The 10,158-nt window shown below is 40.1% G+C and overlaps 1 protein-coding gene across 1 annotated transcript in view; it reads left to right on the forward strand.

Annotated features, from left to right (window-relative positions):
- znf385b (zinc finger protein 385B) overlaps positions 1–10,158 on the forward strand; it is a 17,113-nt gene that overhangs the window by 859 nt on the left and 6,096 nt on the right. The window lies entirely within an intron of this gene.

Raw genomic sequence — 10,158 nt, forward strand, 5'->3', positions numbered from 1 at the left:
CACTAATACCATTACCTTGATCACATTTTTATGAGCCTAATCCGGAAAACGTAAAGCGACATGAATCTCAGATTATTTACTCCACAGAAACACGTTTATACTAAAGATTGCTGTTGCAAAGTTAAATGAACAAGTATCACACTCATGACACTCATCGCATACGACGCTCGTGGTTTGGAGTTTACAGTGAGCAATACAGAAGATTATCTACACCAGAATGTCACTATATAACCCGTTTACACAAAGACAGCGCTAACTAGATGAGTAAACTACAACTGAAGTCTACAGAAGCGTTGACCACACAAAACCAAAACTTCGAAGAAACATCACGACCGTCATCATAAACACATCACATACAGGGTTAGGACCGAAAATAAGGCTTGTTCAACTGTACGATAAATAGCGAAAATAACCCAAGACTCTACCATACATTCGAACGCTACTTCCATGATGTGATAACAACGCCGACGTACACAGCACGATACAAACTTATAAGGCTTACATAAACAGGGTGGTGGCAATCAAGATAGATCAAACATGATGGAGGGTTCCATTTACCTTGTAACTATACGAAAGGTCAGTACAAACTCTGGTTATCTTGAAACTTCCAGCAAAAGTGTACTCAAACCAATGACGAAGTAATTACAACCGTCCCTGAACTCTTATCATTAGAGCTGTGATACAATGTTTGTCTGTCGTATGGCTTATTGGGCAATTTTGCTGACATAGAATACCATACAAGAATAATATTGGCCAACCGCGACCTGTTAAAACCTGTTATATGACATATATATTATGCGTACTTTCTGAACCTTGCCATACCACATAGTTCAGAACAGACCGAATAGTAATTGTGCTTTTTCGGTATTTTCTTGCTCAGGCGGGACAAGTTAAAACTATGTTCATTAAAGGATACATCACTTTACTTTCTCTAACCCTTGTAAGTTGAATTTCATTTAATTATATTAAAACCCTGAATTACTTTTTAACCTTTCTCATATGATAACCTTAGAAAACCCCTCCCCCCCAAAATTTTTCTTGGCAGGTGAAACACTCAGGGGTGGTGAGGTTGTGCTGGGACCAGTTTAACCATTGGTATTCTTTAATGCTGGCCATGACTTTCAGTAGGAACAAATGGGTTGAGACAACAAAGCCTGCTGTATGTCTAGGAACGAGTCAACATGAGTGCAGGGACGTCTGAAAGAGGGGGCGCACGCATATGTGGACGCGCCACAGTCAAGATGCTGACATGAAGACATCTGCACTCCAGTACTTCGTTCTGATGGAGGAATGCTCCAGCGAGTTTTTCTGAACCATCCACAGATTTTGTGCTCACGGTTATAGTTCCTCCCAGCAGCGAAAGAAGAAGAGATTATGTCGCTTTCGCCCGTGAGAAAATATTGTTGCAGTGCCAGAACCACACGCCCACCTCGCAAAACTCCTGAAGACCCGACCAAGTCCAATGAGGGAGGACCTACAGCGGCAAGCCTGACATTCTCTCAGATCAAAAACCCCTTATGGGTCTTGGTCTCAACAGAAAGGCATAGCATCAAGAAAAGCAGCAATTCATCTAGCGCAGCCCAAACAGTAGTGTAATATCTTAACCAGCACGGCAGTTTGAAGTATTAAACATACCATGAGACTTTTACATCTGCTAATATCACTTACATTTCGACATGATGGTTCATGATATTGTTCATATAAAATTCCAAGTCCATACACAAGAATACATATTCTAAACCCAAACCCAACCTCAACACTTTAAATTTTCCAGATAGATCAGGCTTGCCACCCAAAACGCAATTCTTTGTCCATCAGAATAGACTCTGACAGCAGCGATCACTTTAGGTGTAATTCAATTATTATGGTAAAAAGAAAAGAATCGAGGAATGAAACACCACCAAAAACTGAATAATTTCCCCTCAAGTTGAATAGATATTGAACTCAGCCTACAAAATCTTGGAGCTCAAAAAATGACAAATGAGGACAAACAAAAAAACGGACATACAAAAGCTGCTACTGATTATTTTTTGGACCACTTATCTGCTTTTCTATCAAATTGTAGGGGTTTGATTCTGTAAATCTTTCCCAGGATTTTCCATCCACCAGCTCAAGTCCTAATGACTGCATTTTAAAAATCCGCAGTTTTTGCGCACAGATTTGTGGGACAAGCGTTTCAGTCTGCCTTCTCCTGTTCACCTTCGGGTCATGCTGCACTACTTTAATACGGCAGGCGAAGATACCATTTCTGGTTCGAACATAAGCATCATTCATACTTTCCTGTCAGGTCAGCTGTGAATTTTCGGAACCCGAGAAGAGAGAAGAAATCGTCTGATTCCAAAAGACAATAGCAGAGGAGGTTCTGTATCGTCATGTCTACAATATAGAAGCCTCAAGTCAGGTGAGAAGGTTGCAGGTTTTGAATCCCTGCGCCATGGATTCAGGCGAAGCTGATTGTCTCTGACTGGAACTCTTCTGCGTCTGTGGCCCAAAACCCCCAAACTTGGAGGATCAGAGGTCAAAGGTCGCAGTTCAGACTCCACAACACGCCACATCAGCCATACATCAGTAACATGAGTGTGAAGAGAATCAGATCCTCTGGCTCGCTATACTGATTGGTCCAAAGGGAAGCCGGACGCTAGGAGAGAGAGCTGTGAAGAGGGACGCAAGGATAGTTATTTGGAGGGCGATGGTTAGGAAGAGAAGAATCAGGCAGGGGTTGACGGGAGAGAGGTGGTAGTGAGGAGGGGGTAAGGGCAAGGAGAGGAGAGGATGGATGGTGGACGGTGAGGGAGGAGGCGGGGCAAAAGGGTGTGGAGAGGAAAGAGGGAGAGAGGGAGGGCTTCCCACCAACTGCCTTCTGAGGAGGAAGACAGGAGAGGAGAGGAGAGGAGAGAGAAGGAGAAGAGTAACACAAGTAAATAAATGTATTATTAAGTTAATTCAGGAAACAAATCAATCATTCATTGTGATAATGAGTTTTCTAATTTGAGAGAGAGAGGCTAGATGAGTATATACATGAGTGAGCTGGGCGGTGCGGTTTGTTATAAGGGCTGTATTTGGGTTTTGCTGGGTTTGCCCTGTCACCTGTCCTTGTGCATCCTGCTAACGGAGATGTGCTGCAACAACAACAACAAACCACAGCAAAACCACTGTCAGCACTGGTAAACAACATGACGGAGCCATGAGAAGACCTAGAACTAGAAGAAGAGAAACAGACTGATGTTTGACATAAAGCAGCAAATATATCAGCAGGCGCACCCTCGAGTCTGAGGAGATATCTGTGTATACTCCTGTATTTATCTTTTTATTAGATCTCTAATTCCCTTTGTGGTTCTTACATTATGCTATATTTCGCCCAGTAAAGATCAAAAATTACAGTTTGACTTTATACCTGTCAGGTGAAAAAATTTGTTAAGACCCTGAAATTTCAATTCTAGCGCTACATCTAAATCACACCTAAAGAAGTAAACTATTGCGCGTCTGTTATAAGACAAATTGAATAAGGGGTGATCAGATTCATCATCTCATATATAACGACAGTTTTGACTGGGGAAAGTGCCCACTGATAATTTATGAACAGTGGGCAGCAGGTGAGTCTGATTTCTTCAATAAAATATTAAAGCGCAAGTGGAAAATCATTTCTGAAATAATGTACAAGAATAAAATCCAATATAGGGTTTGCTGAGTAGTCGTCTACTGATTAAGCAGCAAACACAGTAAAAAAACAGGAATTAGAAAAGGCTGCAATTTTAAGAAATTAAAGTTTGATTTAGGAGATTGTATTGTAAGATCCGAACAGGAAGCAGTCAAAGGTCTATAATATAAGTAAATGTTAAGTGAATGTTTCTACTGTTTGAGTTGGATGTCAGAATTGACATGGCATCAAGATCTGGCAGTGAAAGGTTGTTATTCCTGCGGCCGGAGCGTCTTCACTCCGGAGGTGCGCCGTTCTTCAGCTTGCTCCGGTCCGAGGGTAAGGCCCTTGATGCGGACAGGGCGCCGCTCCGCGAGCCTCCAGCATTGTCTCGTGCTTTGAACTGCAAACAGAGAGGACACAGAAAACAACTACTATGAAACCAGAGAGCACATGATAAGATCAACTGTCAGGTTTCATAGTGATTGCAGCTATAAAGCAGATTGACGCTGTTTCCTTAACATTTCACGCCCCAGACACAAAACTCCCCTACAAGCAATATTAATAGCTTTTACCACCGATTTTCATGCCTGCTCACTCTCTTCATAAATACACATCATACAGATAATTAAAGCCTGACTCACATACACTAAGATAATCCAGCGTTAACCTATACTAATCTACAACTGACAATCACAGACCAGAACAGCTAAAATTCAAAACTCTGGAATAGCAAACCAATTCAACGACTCCTTATGGTGAGTAAATCATCAATGATGAGCATACATCACACGTAAGACACCATGTGTTAAAAAGCTCGCTAACGCTGGCGGGCTAAGCAAACACCACAGGTTATATAACGAAGGGTAGAGCATATGCAATCCCCATTCAGTACAGCTAAAGAAACAAGAGATCAACAAGTCACTTTGCTTGCAAGGCGCCAAACAACATGGGTTTCCAAAATACCGAACATATCATACACTAATCCAGTGAAACGGCCACTAAATATATGCGTGACAGAATGATGCATTGACCAAAAATAATCCCTCCATTCTCTAACACCGACAGACTTATAGCTGTCATAATACTTCGGCACTCACAACATCCGTAAACACACCCGACAGAGATCATAAAAAAGCAACTCTGCCCAAATCTCATCGAGATATGACAAAGTCTTTCTGCGTGCTTTGTACCAATTAGTTGCCTCATCCAAGTTATACACAAATAGACAATGAACTGACCAGACTGACCATCAATCAACTCCTGATAGTCAACGTACCGCTCGCGTTTGATTAACAATATTACTAGGTTATATGTTTATTGAGAACCTGTCGAAACCATAAAAAAAGCCCACCATCTAACTACAGCGAAGAGCCAGTCAAGGTTGAACCAAACAAAAAAGTCTAGAGCCGTGATACGTCTCAACTTATACCCCTATAAAGATGTCGGACAAACATACACCTTAAATTATTGGCATCAGAGACAGCGGATGAACAAATGTGGCATAATTGTTGCAGTTTCCTTATATAGCAGATTAAAAACAGATAAAATCTTAAAATAATCACAAAAATAACAAAACCTCCTAACAAGGTATAGAATATCAAAACAAACATATGAAAGAAATAATGCGATCAGAAAGTCTTATCAAATGCAGATATCCTCACCTCTGCATCTATCTGAAGCTCAAGCTGAACAACGAGAATCTAGAGCGAATAATTACAACCAGCAGGAGAGCAGTACATTCACGTGGGCAGCTTCCTTATGCCTATACATCTTCCTGCAGAATACATACCGCTGAGAAAGAGGAGCATCCCTGGAGAGGACAAGGCCTGCGCCGCTCGAGAGGAGAGAGACATAGCCAAAGGAATAAAAAAGTCATTTAGATTACATCAAAAAAAAGACGAGGCGATAGAAGGAAAGGAAGAGAGACAGCGACGGAGTAAGGGACAGAGGAGGACTCAAAGGAACTAGGAGCGAGAATGAGAGACGGACAGAAGTGCACACATTGATAGGGAAGAAGAACATAAAGCATTAAGGAAGCAGGAGAGAGCCCCGGGGACAGGGAGACAGGGCGAGGGGGAGAAAAAGAAACAAAATCTAAAAAAAAGACTCACCAAAACAAATTAGAGCGGGAGGAGGGCAATCGAACTGCTGCTCCAACTGCTAGCATATGGAGGGGGGGAGGAGGAACGAGAGGTGAACAGGAGAGCAGAGGAGAAAGATAGAGGTTCCATAAGAGAGAAAAGGAGACAGTCCGACTGAGGTAGAACAATAAGAGTTTCTGGAGCGCGAGGAAAACGAGTAAGAGGAAAGAGGCAAACAGAGTAGAAGCGCGACATGAAAGGAAACACGAAATGAAAACCACCTCAAAGCGCTCATCATAAAACCTTGCCCCAAATAAACAAAATAAAAACATCATCAGTAAAAAGAACCTCATTTACTGTTATAAACACTCGGCTAACATAAAATCCACCTGTGCATAGCTGAAGTTGGTGGCTGTGCTGCTTAGTCTGGACAGAGGGGCGGGGCACAAGATGAAATATCAGATGCCAATAGACCCAATGAAACACTACGCGACTTCTCAACCAACAAATGAGATAGAAGCTATGGACCCCTTGGCTTGTTCCACCCATCGAGAATAGATGAAGCTAATCTACTGAGACATGACGACTGGCATATGTAACATAGGCCTTACTGCCATGACAGATCTCACAACGAAGCAAGAGACAAGAGACACTCAGTGAACAATGCAGACAGCTCTATATTAATTTTTGTAATTTGCCTTGTCATCTGAGAGTACATCAACCGACGACACTCAAAACGATATATAGACTCGATCACTATTCCTTGTCTCAAAACAGCACAACGTTATCTACCTGGACACTTAAGAATTATAACTAGTACGTAAATCTCCTCCTCTTATCATTATAGGATAAAACATACAGCTAAGTATACGACCGCATGCTAAACATTAGTAATTTACAACAGCACTAATACAATCGGCGCTAGTCCGGAATAATTAGATGACATAATCCTAATCGATCGGAAATGTATACAAGTGTATCCTGATGTAAAATTCACCCTCCAAGAATAGAAACAACGCATCACCTCTCCTAGTTTTAAAGCATAACACTTAATCACACGGGGAAACTACAGTGGCCATGACGAAAACATACCAGCGGAACTCACCACAAACGGCTTCATATACAGATTGTGTTTTCTTCTGATCCGACAACAGGATTGTCTGACAAAATAAGACTTGAGGACGACTCTCCTAGACATCACAACCTAATATCCCACCACATGAAAGCGACCGCATGTTTTACGTGATAATAACACGTACAAACTACAATAAGCTGGACCTAATTAGTCGAACTATTACACCAATATGTTGGTGAGACGCACACAGCACCTATCAGAAACTAGAGTATTATAAATAGTAGACCAACTAGCACAAAATCATCAGTAAGTGAAAAGATCGCCTAACTGCCAACCTAAGCGTGTCTCAGCGAATTAATAAATCTACACGGGGTAATAATCTAACAAACGCAAAGAGATGATAAAACAATACATCATCTATAGATATAGACAGACAGCGTAGCAACATAACCCCACAGAAAACGTAACTGAGGTAGATAAAATCTGTGTACAATTAATAAACCTATCACTAATGTAAATGTATGTTATTAAAATTAAAGCTAGAATTAACGAGTCCATATTATCAGATACCTCTAGCATGAAGCGCATAAAAAAAAGAATACAGTAAAGATCATGAACATCAAACAACCAAACAAAAACAATCAAAAACCAAGAGACCTATTTCATCACAATCACAGTTGAAACGAACTGCCGCAAGTTGTTTAGGTACTAACATACAGCATACCACTGAGGTCCCAAACATGAAACCCCCCCACAGCAACCCACAGCCTCAAATAATTCCGAGAGTCATCTGTGAATATTGAGAACTCATTGACAATAATAAATAGGTATAATGCGCAGGACATGCAATATGGCCATGACAATGTGGACCCAGATCTTGCTCTAGTGATAATGCAGTGCATATAAACAAGTTAACTCAAATAGAAAACACCGCTTATCTTCTACCAACATACAAAGCGCCATAAATAAGAAAGTATAATAGCATTTAGCGAAAAGTCACACCCGAATCCTGCAAAAACACAACAGTTGTCATACAAGACCCCACGAGATACAAACATGTAAGTAGATAAGAGAGCACATTAGTCACACACCCCTCAGGTCCTCCACAAGGAATGTACCCATACAATAGTGACATGTCCATGAGAAGAACCATGAAGAACATACAACGATACAACTTTCTATCAGACTTATTATAGACCTGAGTCTCTCGAACTCGTTAGAATCAATCTTACTACCTTCATATTCCAAATACCTCTCCATTTCAATCCTCAATCTTCTCTCAACTCTCCTCACCTCTCTCTCCTCACGCAGATGATCATTATCTGTTTTCCATGATCCCTCAAACAACCAACATCAAACACACACCACTAACACTCCAACACACTTCAAATCGAATCTTTTTACCCGCTCATAACATTACTAAGATACAATGCGTTTCAGAATGGCATAGTAACTAACTCAAGAAATAAAAGAAAAAGGAGCTTGTAAGAATTTAACCACATCCTCAAAAAAAGCAAACACAGTCCAGCTCAACATGAAACAATAGAGCCTCGCTCCACATTTACCACAGATCGTGCTGTATTAACTATAAATGCAAACATTGGTAGGGATTATACATGTTTTGAAAAAAAAAGTTATTCACTTGTTAACATATCATAAAAAACCTAAACTGAAAACATAAAATTAAAACCACACCAACCTACCAACCTGTTAACAAGCTCACATGCCAAAAATACATATCGATGCATTAAGCACATTGAGACTCACATAAAATTGTCCTCCTTTTGCAATTGTATATCAACGCTGCAAACCAATATTTTAGTCAATGTCGCTCAGGAATGCTCTAAAAAGGACTAGGCCACTGCCACCAAACTTCAATACTTTCTATAGCCTTGTAGATGTTCACATTATAACAGAGGGTTCAGGGTCTGTAAAAACATATAACGCCTAGTCAGTCAAAACATGAATATTTTTTGTCATTTTTCAGTATTGAAAAAATAATTTATAAAACAAACTTTGGATCACCGGCACGAACCAATATATCAAAGAACAATTTAATCAAATAAATCGAGACATGAAGACAAGCTAAACGCAATCAGTACTAAACAAATCAAACGCACCGCCGCCCTCAATATTAGCTAGCGAAGGCGAATGTGTCATTTTAGAGCCCTGCTGTGCGCTAAATTATATTCTATACAGTTAATTATTGAATATTTCACAAATTTCCACCAAGCTTAGCTGGCTAACAACATCCTAAGATTTAGCTATTTTTTCAAAGGAACACTTTAGTATTTTGAAACTTGTCTTTTTCTGCTTCCAAATTCGATTAGAAGGATGGTATGTTTTAATTTGTGAGCATCTAAGTACAGGAGATAGGTACTACGGTTTCGGTTAAACTAATATCCATCCTTCTAATCTGAATTTGAAGAGAAAAAGACAATTTCATAAATACTTGAAGTGTTCCTTTAAAATAGGCTAATCTTAGGATGTTTGTTAGCCAGCAAGCTTGTGGGATTGTGAAATGAATTCAAATTAACTGTAAGAATATAATTTAGCGTACAGCAGGGCTCTAAAATGACACATTCGGCTCGCTAGCTAATATGAGTTTAGCTTGTCCTCATTATTGATAAGTGAATTGTGTTCGTGCCGGGATCTCAAGTTTGTTTTTATAAATTATTTTTCATACTGAAAATGACAAAATATTCATGTTTTGACTGAGCTAGGCTAATTACACCCTGAACCTCGCTGTAAATACACACAGATTAAAGTGACTGAAGTTGGTGTTCCTAGTCCTTTAGGGAGATTTCCTGAGGACATGACTAAAATTGTTGCTGAGAACAACAAAGGAGAATATTTTCTCATGCTTAATGCAGCAGCTGAAATTGTCATACTTTACATGGCTTGTTTATTGGTTTATTTTTAGTTCAGGTGGTTTATAATGCTAACAAGTGAATAATCAGGTATAATCCCTACCATCTATATTAACACAGAGCTGTGTAAATTGACACTCATTCACATACTGACTGCTGAGAGGTAACAAGCCTCGTTAGTGACATGCCAGTCAAACATGACTAATGTATGAGCTGGTAAAATTATTCATGAGTGAACATGAAAACAGAAATCACTGCGGAGGAGAGGAGAGGAGAGGAGTAAGAGAGGGCAACATTAACTCAGTCTAATAAGCTGAGTAAAATTTGAGTCATGGTGCTTCCAGACAGTCACATGAGGACACTGTTAACCTGGAGGGTTGTTACAGTGTGCTGACACACTGTTACTCTGGGCTTGTAACACTGTGGTGACACCTAACATGAACATTTCTTACAGTGTAGAGATAATCTGTTTATATGAACTGTTAATGCACT

This window comes from Morone saxatilis, unplaced genomic scaffold (assembly GCF_004916995.1).
Source record: "Morone saxatilis isolate NCDOM2014 unplaced genomic scaffold, NCSU_SB_2.0 Contig5, whole genome shotgun sequence".
NCBI lineage: Eukaryota > Metazoa > Chordata > Actinopteri > Moronidae > Morone > Morone saxatilis.